Genomic DNA, 13,362 nt, shown 5'->3' with positions numbered 1-13,362 from the left:
GTGAGAAATCTAGATTTGGGATTGCTGACTAGGATGATGATGGAGGGAAGAGAAACATAGAGTTGCTTCGAAAGACATTTGTCAAGGAGGAATTAATGTAATTTCCTATCTGATTGGATGGAGAGACAAAGGAGAAGAAAGCTAGCACGGAGGGTTCAGGCTGAGGCAATTAGGAGAATAGAATTTCCACTGTGGAAGAGGAAGGCAAGAGATTCGGTAACAAGATCTTATTTTAGGTTTATTAGGGGGTTTTTGTTTTGTTTTGTTTTGATTGCTCTAATGTCAGAGCTAAATTTGTTCATCCGCGAGAAGATTCACAGGTGAGATTTTATGTTCTGAATCCAGAGCTTCTGTGAAAATATTTTCATTAAAATAATTGTTACCTATTCACAATTATTTGGCGGTTGGCTTAGCATTATAGCTATGGGGCCAGTAAATAAAAATGCTGGAGTGGGGCGCCTGGGTGGCTCAGTCGGTTAAGCATCCGACTTCAGCTCAGGTCACGATCTCGCGATCTCGCGGTCCGTGAGTTCGAGCCCCGCGAGTTCGAGCCCCGCGTCCGGCTCTGGGCTGATGGCTCAGAGCCTGGAGCCTGCTTCCTATTCTGTGTCTCCCTCTCTCTCTGCTCCTCCCCCGTTCATGCTCTGTCTCTCTCTCTCTCTCAAAAATAAATAAACGTTAAAAAAATTTTTTTTAAAAAATGCTGGAGTATCAGTCCTTTACTTTCTTTTTTTTTTTTTTTTAATTTTTTTTTTTCAACGTGTATTTATTTTTGGGACAGAGAGAAACAGAGCATGAACGGGGGAGGGGCAGAGAGAGAGGGAGACACAGAATCGGAAACAGGCTCCAGGCTCCGAGCCATCAGCCCAGATCCTGACGCGGGGCTCGAACTCCCGGACCGCGAGATCGTGACCTGGCTGAAGTCGGACGCTTAACCGACTGCGCCACCCAGGCGCCCCAGTCCTTTACTTTCTATGAATCCTGTTTTTCCTTCTTTTCTCATTCCTTAGGATTGTGTGTCAGTGGGGTGTGGTCAGTAGTATGAGTGTGTGAGAGAGAGAGACAGAGACAGAGAGATACTTGGGTCACCGCATTTACCACTTGGCACAAAGGAAGAGGCAATGAACACCCTTACCCTGGAGATACCTGCAAAGAGGCATCAGAATCCCTTTGTAAAGAACCCAACACTTGAAGGGTTCATGGAGGCCAGCTAATGCTGGAGAAGATGTTGAAGGAAATACTTACAACAGAATTATCAATATGAGCTTTTCGGGTGTGAGTTTCTTTCACACCTCCTGTCTTTTTATGGTCGCCATGTATAAGTGAAAGTTATCCACACCTGGGGGAATATTCCTCATTCTCTCTCTGCCAATAGAAAAGAGGAAAAGAAGGTGTAATATTTATGGACTGGGTGCCATTTTTTAAACTCCTTATGCTTATTAGTACATTTAGGGGCCACAACTTTGAGAGATAGGGATGATTATTCCTAACTTACGGATTAGAAGCCTTCTCCAGAGGGGTGGGAGAATTTTTCCAAGGCCCCAGGGCACACGATTTGTGGGTATTCAAACCTAGGCCAGTGCCCTCTGGCGTGAAGCCATTTTGCAGACTGTAGAGTTTGATTCAGATGAAGGGACCCAGAACCTCAGACCCATTTAGAGCCAGGCGTGACGATGAGGTTCATTAAATAACAGCCTCGATCCAAGAAGATTTCAGCAGATTTTTCTCTCTCCTTTCCTCCTTCCTTTCTTTCTTCTTTCCTTCCTCTTAGAACATTACCTTTATTTCATAGATTACAATATAAGTACATGGCAGGATGGTGGCCACATTTCACCAGGTTGAATTACTGTTTGTTTATCCATTTTATAATTAAATGATTCCAGGACAGATCCCTAACACCAATAGTAGAAATGATTATATTCCAATCAATCAATCAATCAATCAATCAATATAGATATAGATATATCAATATTGATGGTATATTGATTGGAATATACATATATACATACATCTATATATACATAGAGATACATAAAACCAATTATCTGTTCAGCCTTAGGCAAGATGCTTCTCCTTGCTAAGCATCCTCTTCCTCTTTATAAAGTGGGGACACTAATGGGATCTCTTTCAGAATTGCCGTGAGGATTAACGTGCAAGGCACTTGCATAGTGCCTGGTATATATTAAACACATAGTACATGTAAAAAAAATTCAAGTTGTGCACACATCTCCTTGAAATACTATGCTTCCGATGCTTAGGGTTTAACTTGCCTACTTAATTTTTTTTTTTTTTAATGTCTATTTATTCTGAGAGAAAGAGAAAGAGATTTAGAGAGCAAGCAGGGGAGGGGCAGAGAGAGAGGCGGAGAGAGAATCCCAAGCAGGCTCCGTGCCATCAGTACAGAGCCTGACATGCGCTTTGCTCCCATGAACCGTAGGATCATGACCAGAGATGAAATCAACAGTCGGATGCTTAGCTGCCTGAGCCAGCCAGGCACCTCCTTGCCTACTTATTTTCGTAAACCATTACGTCTTAGTATTCCAAGCCTATCCTTACCTTCCTGCTGCTGAGGACGGCCTTGCTTCAGTCAAGTAAGCAGCCCTTCCCAAATGGTTATCCCGTTGGTGTGTGTGATCGAAGGTCCACTTCTGATCTCCCCACGTGGGGCTTTGCTTAAACACGTTCGCTTACCTTTACAAAGCTCTTTGAGGTCTTTTTTAGGATGAAAGAAAGGTGCTTTCTATATTATTATATGTAATATATTATTAGTTTATAAAATCTATTTCCAGGTATTATAAATATATGTTTATATGTATACACTAGCTGCCATAAGGCATTTTGTGTCTGTTTTATATCTGTGGTTTATGTGACAGCAGTATGTTATTCCTCCCGACGTCTTCAATGGGCGGTATAAAACCTGCCTGCCAAAATGTGGTCAGACTTCGTTAATTTGTAAGGTTCTCTGGAACGCTTGAGTTTAGTGTACCGCAATTAGGAGAAAATACTATTATCAGTACTCTAATTATAAAGCCCTCGTAGATGCCTCTTCAGGTACGGTTGAGACATTTTCCTTAAATACATGATTCAGAGAGCGAGTAATTGTGGCATCAGGATGGCTTATCCGAAGAACATAAAACACTTACACATGTGCTCAAGTTCACTCATCACCTTGTGCAGTAAGAGAAAGTCAGGCTCAAGAAGATGTTCTGTTACATTCTCAAATCCACCCGCAAATACTTTCTTCTGGAACGCGACAGTGCAGGTTTTAGCTTCCCTTCTCTTCGCTACCTTATTTGGGGTATAAAGATGCTGAATCATCTGGATTCTTTCTGAGAAATTCCATGTTTCCTCTGAAGGGGTTGCCTCCAAACAAGACAGAAAGGGGAAGAGGTAACTTGCTTTCAACTTCTCTCCCTAAAATCTTTGGATTTCAGAGCTGAGAGCAATGTTGAAAAATACTAAAAATGTCCTCGAATTTCCTTTTTTTTAAGTGAAAGAAAGTTAGGTAGCACAGGTCCCCGGGGTTTGCGTCTGGAACTTGTTCTTGAGGGGTTTTTTTGGACCACAGTATCAATCCCGTTGTGTTACAAACATTATCCAGGCCACCATGGGAAGCTGCCTGTCCTGTGTTGTCTGCCGTTCAGACGTGTCACTTTGAGGCGTCTGGGATGGAGAAGTCTCAGCTAAGTGGAAATAGTTTTCCACATGTTCAGGAAAAGGCAGAAAAGAGTGGGAAGTGAGAGAATCAATTCAGTGCCTTTATTCAAAATAACAGAAATACGGAAAATCAGCTAGATTTAGTCCATATTTACCATGATCACTGTTGATACTGCTACTCTCTAGGACCTCACCCTCATAAAATATTGGACCAAATTAAAATATTTTGAAAGATTCCGCATGAAGTCTCCTCAGTCTTTCTCTGAATTCAACAAACCAAAATATCACACACCCTAAGAAGTCTGGCTTGGTAGAGGTTTTTGACAATGGCATTTTAAATTTTTTCAAAATTTCACTCAAATTTTCACAGAATTTTGAAAAAGATGTAAAAGATCTAAAAAGCAAATTCCCTTGGCCACTAAAGTCTATTTGATAATCCTAGTGTCACTTTCCTTAAATGATTACAAGTAATACCTTTCTGTCAAAGTCATGTTTATAATGTTTAATGTTGAAGGCATAAACAAAGGCCATGTCCGTCTGGCAAGTGACTAAGCATACAATAAGTAAATTGAACGTCATCAAAAATGAAAAACTTCTGTGCCTCACGGGACATTATCAAGAATGTAAAAGGACATCCCACAGAATGGGAGAAAATATTTGTCCCCACATATATAAAGAACTCTTACAATAAACAGCTCACATAAAAACGAACAAATGACTTGACTAGACAATTCTCCCGAGAAGATTTTTAAATAGCCAATAAACAGGTGGCACATGTTAAACCTCACTGGTTATCAGGGAAAGGCAAGTGAAAACCACAATGAGACACAGCTACGCACCCACTAGGACAGCTACAGTCAAAACGATGGAAAGTAGCAAGTGTTGGTGAGGATATGGAGAAATCGGAGCCCGTGGATGTTGCTGTTGGGTGAGGAAAATATCGCAACTAATTTGGAAAACATTTTGGTGGTTCCTCCGAAAGTTCAACAGAATCACCAGATGACCCAGCAATCCGCCCCAAGTAAAGAATTGAAAAGAATGACCTACCCGAAAGAATTTAGTTATTCAACCAAAAGCATACAGCACTCTTCGAAATAGCCGAGAAGTCGAAACAACCCAAATGTCCGTAATGGATGGATGGATGGATAAACAAAACGTGAGTGGACTTATTCAATGGAATTCTTTTATTTTTATTTTTTTATTATTATTATTTTTGGAATTATTATTTAAGCGTGTAAAGGAATGAAGTTCTGACGTGTGCCACGACATATGGGAACCTTGGAAACATGAGGCTACGTGAAATAAGTCAGAAACAAAAAGGATGAATACTGTAGAAGGCCACCTACGTTGAAATATCTAAACTTCGCAAATTCATGGAGCTAGAAGGTAGGTTAGTGGCGAGCAGCGGCCAAAGAGAGGGAGAGATGGCGAGTGATTCGGTGCCGGTCCGAAGTTTCCATCTGGAGCATTCCAGAGTTTCGGAAGTAAATGCAGATGATAGGTACACAACACTGTGAATGCACCTGACGCCACTGGATTGTACCCTTTCCAAAGGTGACTTTCTGTTACGTGAATCTGATACGACCGTACAAGGGGGAACTAAAATATCTCATCATGTGCTAGCCTCACAGAGAAGAGGGAGGTTTACACACAGATCGCGAAATAACATAGGAATTTTGGGGAAACGTTTGTTCTAAATACGCGTCAGAGATTTAGAAAACAGTAAGCGTTTGTTCTCACGTCCTTTTGTAAAGACGAGCCTCTAGGGAAGCGAAGGCTGATCGACCAGCAGCCCTAGAAAGGCAGTAACCGAAAGCACAAACATAACAAAAATGAAGACGGTGACTGACAGCTTGAGTGGCATTTTACTGCAGATCAGCTTGCCAATGGAAATGTGGGGACCGTTAAAAATAGACCCGATGGAGGAATCTGAGCAAATGCTCGGGGCATGTCTGTAACGCGATTGAATTGAATTATAAAGATAAACTCTTTTCACTGTTTACACTAGTATTTATCCCAGCTCTGTTGAAACAGGGATTGATATTTGGCTTCATTTTGTAAGAATAACATCCCCCGGTTCTTCACAGATAGTTGGAGACCGTGTGCATTGTCTGAGCATTGCATTTGAGCTTGGGTAGAGCTCAGGTCCTGCCTCACTTAATTTTGCCTCAGTTTTCTCAGCTGTAAGATGGAGGTCACAGCACCCTTTTCTGCGTGTGTGGGGAGCGTAAGGGACCATTTCTGCAAAACAGACTGCCTGGCACAGAGTAAGGCGATTATTAAGTATTAGCTCTCCGTTTAAAGGAAAACCCTCTGTACCTAAGGTTGTCTCAGTGACGTTTAATATTTGCACCGTTTTAGGCTTAATGTTTGCACTGTCAGGTTTTCTTCAGGGACGGGTGAGAGGAAACGTATTAACGTTTTGTAAATGGCAGTCTTTCAAGGTAGAGGACCATGGAGCTGTGAGCTTAACCTGAACCTTTTCTATGCCCTAAGAAGTGGGCTACTCCGTACAAAATTCTCTATACAGTTAAAGATCATCATGAAGAGCCATCTCTGAATAAGCACCTTTCCATGGCTGTTGAGTCTCAGGGGTATTAGTTTCTTATTATTTAATCATCTGGGAAGATACAGTCCTGACACTGGGAATACAAAATTGGGAGCTCAGAGGAAAACCGAGGAGACTTACCTTACATTATAAATAAAATGAACTCAAATGGAACCAAGACCTAAAAGTATAAAACTCTTAGAAGAAAAGAAGGGAAATGCTTTGCAGTATTAGATTTGGAAATAGTCAGTAGAAGAGAAAATAAACTGGACTTCATCAAAATTAAAAACTTTTGTGCACTTTCGTGCAACCGAGTGAAAAAGGCAGCCCACGGAAAGGGAGCAAATATTTCCAAATCAGGTCTCTGGTAAGGGATTAATACCCCCACATACATAAAGAACTCCCATAACTCATGACAACAACAAAAAGCAACTCGCTGAAACAACGGACAAAAGACTTCACTAGACATTTCTCCGAGAAGCTAGACACATGGTCCGTAAGCGCATGAAAAGATCATCAATATCACTAGTCATTAGAGAAATACAAATGAACAGCCAACACTTCACATCCGCTAGGATGGTACTAGAAACAAAGCAAACCAGAAAATAACAAGTGTTTATGAGGATATGGAGAAATTGGAACCCTGGTGCATTGTTGGTAAGGCTATAAAATGGTTACAGCCACTCTGGTAAACAGTATGGCAGTTGCCCAGATAATTAAAGATAGAACCACTGTAGGGGCACCTAGGTGGCTTAGTCCGTTGAGTTTTGGACTTCAGCTCAGGTTTTGATCTCAGGGTTCATGAGTTCGAGCCTCGCATTGGGCTCTCTGCTGTTAGCAAGAGCCAGCTTCAGATCCTCTCTCCCTACTCTCTCCCTCCCCTGCTCTCATGCACGTGCTCTCTCTCTCTCAAAAACAAAACAAAACAAAACAAAACAAAGAACTGCTGTATGATCCAGCAACTCTCCTTTTGGGTATACACATAAAAGCATTGGAAACAAAGACTTGAACAGTTGTTCATGTCAGTGTTATTCACAATAGCCACAAGGTGAAAGCAACCCCCGTGTTCACTAACGGGTAAATGGATAAATAAAATCTGATGCATAAATATGATAGACTTCTATTCAGCCTGAAAAAGAAAGGAAATTTCTTCCCCACCCCCCCCACACACAAAAGAAATTCAGAGACATGCTATGGCACGTATGAGCCCCGAAGACATTATGTTACGTGAAATAAGCCAGTCACAAAAGGATTAATGCCGCGTGAGTCCATTTACACAAGGTATCTGGAGTAGTCAAATTCATGAAGACAAAGGGTAGAATGGTGGTGCCCAAGGAGTAGGGAGAAATGGGGAATTAGTGTTCCTGGAGTTCCATTTGGGAAGATGCAAAAAGTTCTGGAGATGGAGGGTGGTAAGGATTGCGCGAGTGTGAACGCACTTAATGCCCCTGAACTGTGTACTTGAAAATGGTTCAAATGGTGACCTGTCTGGGAGGTATATTTTGGCACATGTTTTAAAAACACCGAATCTGTACACTAATCGGTTCATCACAATGGAAACAGTAGCAGCAGTAATAGACTATAACTTCTAGTTCAGATACATTTGCTTTTCTAGGGAATCCCCGTAGGCAACCCGCCGTCCTCTTGAGCAGCACGGTCCGGTGGAAAAACGATGCAAACCACATATGTAAATAGGTAAGCGATTTAAAAATTTTGAGCAGCCATATTTAAAAAGCAAAAGAGAGGAGGCCTGGGTGGCTCAATTGGTTAAGTGTTGGATTTTGGCTCAGATCGTGATCTTGGGGTTTGTGAGTTTGAGCCCGTGTAGGGCTCTGTACTGACAGCTCAGAGCCCAGAGCCTGTTTCAGATTCTGTGTCTCTATCTCTGTCCCTCCCTGCTCGCTCTCTCTCTCTCTCAAAAAGAAATAAACATTAAAAATAATATTAGGGGCGCCCGGGTGGCTCAGTCACTTAAGCGTCAGACTTCGGCTCAGGTCATGATCTTGGCGGTTCATGAATTCAAGCCCTGCGTCAGGCTCTGTGCTGACAGCTCAGAGCCTGGAGCCCGCTTCAGATTCTGTGTCTCCCTCTCTCTCTGCCCCTCCCCCAGTCACACTCTGTCTCTCTCTCTCTCACTCTCTCTCTCAAAAATAAACCTTAAAAAAATGATAATAATAAAGTAAAAAGAAACAGGAAAATTTAATTTTAATAATTTGAGTAATTTAACATTTTATTTAGCACTATGTATTCAAAGTCTAGAATTTCAACATGTAGTCAATATAATATTATTAAGGAGATAGTTTTAGTCTTTTTTTGTTGTACCTTGCTGCGGTGTAAAAATGTTCACGTGTGGCACCAGCTGCATTTCAAGTGCTCCGTAAGAGGGCCGCTACTGAGTTGGTCGGCACGGCTCTGGGGGGTTTCCTTTTCTCCCGGAGCTGTTTGTAGACCGAGTTGAGAAATCGGACCTGCCACAGCGGGGACACAACACACAGCATTCCAGTTCACCGCTGTGGAGGGAACGTAAAGACCTTCCCCAATTTGGTAATAGGACCAAACCAGCCATGTTAAAACTGGCTACTAAGTGCAGAGATCCAGAGTGTGCCTGCTTATGGACCTAATGGGAAATGAGACAAAGGAACGGTTGGTTTGCTTTCTGAATGGTTTTGTTTATTTCTGCCTGGGGAGGCAAAGAGTGAACAAGAAGGTCAAAGGAGAAGAGAAAGATCACAGTTGTCGGGGAGGCGGGGCAGGTGGTGGTGAGAGGGAAATTAACAAAGAGGCATCTGTGTTGGGGAGGAAAGTAGGATTTTATCTTGGAACTTTTTTATCTGTGCATCACCATATCCTAAGGCCAAATCAATTTTTTTTTTTCCCTTGGCGGGGATATCAGAGGTTGAACACTATATTTACCAAGAGCAAAAGGACTGCCTATTAAGTCCTTCTAATTAATCTAAGGGATTAATAGCCAGAATATATAAACAACTCCCCTGTTGATAGTACAATACCCTAAAGATGAAATCATATGCTATATGTAAAACAGCAAAGAACTTAAACCAAATATTGACTTGATTTATAGTGTGGTATCATAATAATAAGAGGGTAGACCAGTCTGGAATGATCTCTGTTTATAGTTGTTTCTAAACAGTTATGTTCCCCTAAATTTCCTTTACTTTAGTGAATCTTTAGCGAATGTGGCACTAGGTACCTTGGATTATAAAAATGAATAGAAGAGGTGTCTTGTCCTAACAGTCTAGTGCAGAAGAGAGACAGGTTGTTATTTTCATGCCAGTTTGTAAGTGCCAAAAATAAAAATGTAAATAGCAAGGAAAGGCACTCCATCCCACACTCAGGTGGTGAGAAAGAGCTTCCTGGAACAGAATTTAAGAAGAAATTGGAGGTAGCCAATTGCAGAAAGGTATGCCCTTCCAGGCAGAAGGCAAGCATGAAGTAGTGAGAAGTAACTATCCATCCATGAGCGAGAACTTCGAAGATCCTCCTTATTAATTGAGAGGCATCATCCATTTACTCCCTGAGTGATTTTTAGGAGGTTACTTAGTTTCCCTGAGCCTTGGTTTACTTTTCCTTCAAATGGGAACAGTAACATCTCAGAATTGTTATATGAAATAAACAAAATAATCTATGTAAAGTTCTTAGTGTGGTGCTTTGTACAGATCAAGCATTTGATAAAAAGGTGGGTGCTATTAGCAAACGTGGATAAATATCTGTTTTAAATGCAGTCACTGTTCAAACAGGATTTCAAACATGGAACATGTTACACTCTCCTAGGAATAGTTGAATAAAAGGGCAAGAAATACATCAATCTGTATATGAAGTTCTATTTCTCAACCCAGTTTGCTAGATGCACTACACAAAGCTTTGTGAAAATTAGCTCAGCAAAATCGTAGCACAGACAACTATGATAACGTTGTGTTGGGGAAGAGTCTTTTTTTTTGGTCCTATTTCTCAAGCTTCCTGATGACTCCTAAGAGAATATTAGGCTGCTCCCAAATATGAGAACAAAGGCTGTTTTTACAGTATAGTCTTCTTGAAGTCTTACCTGATGGAATTTTTTTGGATTAGTTATTGAAGATCATCATAAAGTTAAACATCAAGGAAGCATCCTTATGCTTTAGCGAGGTAAATGATGTCATGAGGTAAATATGTAAGAGAGGTAAATGATGAAATTCTACCACTTTTTATTAAAAAATTTATTTTGATTTTTATTTGAGAGAGGGGGCACAAGTGTGAGTGGGAGAGGGAAGGGCAGGAGAGAGAGAGAGAGAGAGAGAGAATGAATCCCAAGCAGGCTCCACATTCAGTACAGATCAGACCTCAGCACAGAGCTCGATCCCATGACCTCAGAATCATGACCTGAGCCTAAATCAAAAGTTGGACGCTCAACCAACTGATCCACCCAGGCACCCCTCTACCATTTTTTCAAAATGAAAGTTCACTTCTGATGGGATGCTTCAATCTATCATGAAATGAATGATTCTGCCCCCATTTTATGAAGTTCTTGGCAGTCTAATTGCGCTTTTTGTTGCTTTGCTGATTCCTTTCTTGTTTGTTTTTCATTTCATCTTTTGAGCTTATGCTTACCAAGGTTTTATAATAGCAATCTTCTAATGGTTGAATTGAGGGTACATCCCTGTAAACAGGATTTCCATATGCTCCTGCCCGTGTCCGTAGAACTATAGCCATAGAATTGCCAGAAGCACCCTTATACTTGGAGAAGAGAACACCCTGCCCGTGGAATTCGACACTCAGCACCGCACCGTCCGAAACATCGGCTCTCATGACTAACTCCATTCACATCCCCGGAAGAGACTTAACCCCATCTTATGTTCCGTATCTTGGAAATAGGAAACATTAAGTCCCAATGCCACTGGTAATGATGCACATGGATACCACTTCAAAGGCGATTCACAACAAAATAGAAATAAAATACCTCAGTTGACCTAGAACTCATTAGGAGATGGAATCCGTAATCAAAAATCTCCTGAAAATGAAGAGTCCTCGACCTGATGGCCTCACCAACCATTTCAAGAAAGATTAACACCTTCAAAAGTCCTTTTCAATATTTGTTTATGTTGGAGAGAATACCTCCAAACTCCTTCTGTGAAGCTAGCGATACCCTGATACCAAAGCCAGACAAAGACACTACAAGAAAACTGGAGAGTAATATCCCTTCTGAACATTGACGCAAAAATCCTCAACAAAATACTAGCCTACTGAATTCAGCAGAATATTAAAAGGACTATATATCAGGGCTAAGTGGGGTTTATTCCTGGAATGCAAGGATATTTTAACATATGGAAATCGATTAATGGAATATACCACATTAACAGAATAAATAAGGAAAAGATTCTGTATGAACATCTCACTTGGCAGAAACGGCATTTGACGAGATTTAGTACCCTTTCATGATACAAAACACTCATTAAATTACCTTAATATAATCCATACATGAAAAACCTACAGCAAACATCATACTCAATGGAGAAGAACTGAAAGTTTTTCCTCTAAGGCCAGGGACCAAGTAATGATGCCTGCTTTCACCACTTTTATTTAATGTAGTACTAGATGCCCTAGCCAAAGCACTTAGGCAAGAAAAATAAATAAAAGGCATACAAATTGGAAAAGAAGAAGTAAAATTATCCTTATTCATAGATGTCATAATCAAGTGCTAAAGATTCCACTAAAGTTCTAAAGTCATTAGAACTAATAAATTCAGTAAGCTGTCAGGATAAAAAACCAATGCACAAAAATAGTTGAATTTATATACACTAATAGTGAACATTCTGAAAAGGAAGTTAAGAAAACAACTCCATTTACAGCAGCATCGAAAAAAAACATAAAATATTTAAGAATTAATGGTATATATATGTCATCTTGACTTAATAATGACCTGAAGAGGAAATTTACAGGTTTAGTAAATTTCTCCTAGTAACACTCACAGAACTAAATACTTAAGGCACTTCTTGGTGGTTTTCTATGCATCCTCCTGAGGACCATAAAAAAAAAAAAATGCTTCCTCTCCTAAACTACTGTATAATATATCCTGTGAGACCCAGAGGAAAATTTTTCTAAAATTGGGGCATTCCATGGAGAGTCAATATTCTATATTTTAAAATGTACCTGGAAGTGGTAATGGACTTACTTCTCAGGATCTCTTTGTTCATAATTAGGGATATAAAAATAGAGTTCAGAGGTAATTGAAATAAGATTGAAAGGAGAAATCTTGATAAGGAAAAAAAATTAACCAAGGAAATGAAAGACTTATACAATGAAGTCTATAAATATTATTGAAAGAAATTCAAGAAGACACACACAAAAAAATGCAAAGATAGGGGTATCTGAGTGGCTCAAGTGTCCAAATCTTGATTTGGGCTCAGGTCATGATCTCACAGTTTATGAGATCAAGCCCTGGGTCGGGCTCTGCACTGACAGTACAGAGTGTGCTTGGGATTCATTCTCTCCCTCTCTCTCTGCCCCTCCCCTGCTCGCTCTCTCTCTCTCTCTCTCTCTCTCTCAAAATAAATACATAAACATTTTTTTAAATGCAAAGATATCCCATGTTAATGGACTGTAAGACTTACTATTATTAAAATGTCAATATTGCCCAAAATGATTTATAAATTCAATAAAATCCCTATCAAAATCCCAATGATGTTTTTTCAGGAGTAGAAAAATCTATCCTAAAATTTAAATAGATGGGGCACCTGGGTGGCTCAGTCAGTTAAGCATCTGACTTCAGCTCAGGTTATGATCTCTCGATTTGTGGGTTCAAGCCCCACGTGGGGCTCTGTGCTGACAGCTGAAAGCCTGGAGCCTGCTTCGGATTCTGTGTCTCCCTCTCTCTTCCTCTCCCCTGCTCACACTCTGTCTCTCTCTCTCTCTAAAAAATGAATAAACATTAAAATAAAATAAAATAAAATTTACATAGAATCTCAAGGGACCTCAAGTAGCTAAAACAATCTTGAAAACTAACAGAGGTGAAGGACTCACACTTCCTGACTTCAAAACATAGTACAAAACTACAGTAATCAGAACAGTATGAGACTGGCCTAAAGATAGACATATAGACTAATGGAATAGAATAGAAAGGTCAGAAACAAATAATCGCATATACAATCAAATGATTTTCAACAAAG

This window comes from Herpailurus yagouaroundi, unplaced genomic scaffold, assembly GCF_014898765.1.
Source record: "Herpailurus yagouaroundi ecotype Mexico unplaced genomic scaffold, PumYag 203, whole genome shotgun sequence".
Classification (NCBI taxonomy): Eukaryota; Metazoa; Chordata; class Mammalia; order Carnivora; family Felidae; genus Herpailurus; species Herpailurus yagouaroundi.
The sequence above is the reverse complement of the archived record's forward strand: the minus strand, read 5'-3'. Positions refer to the sequence as shown.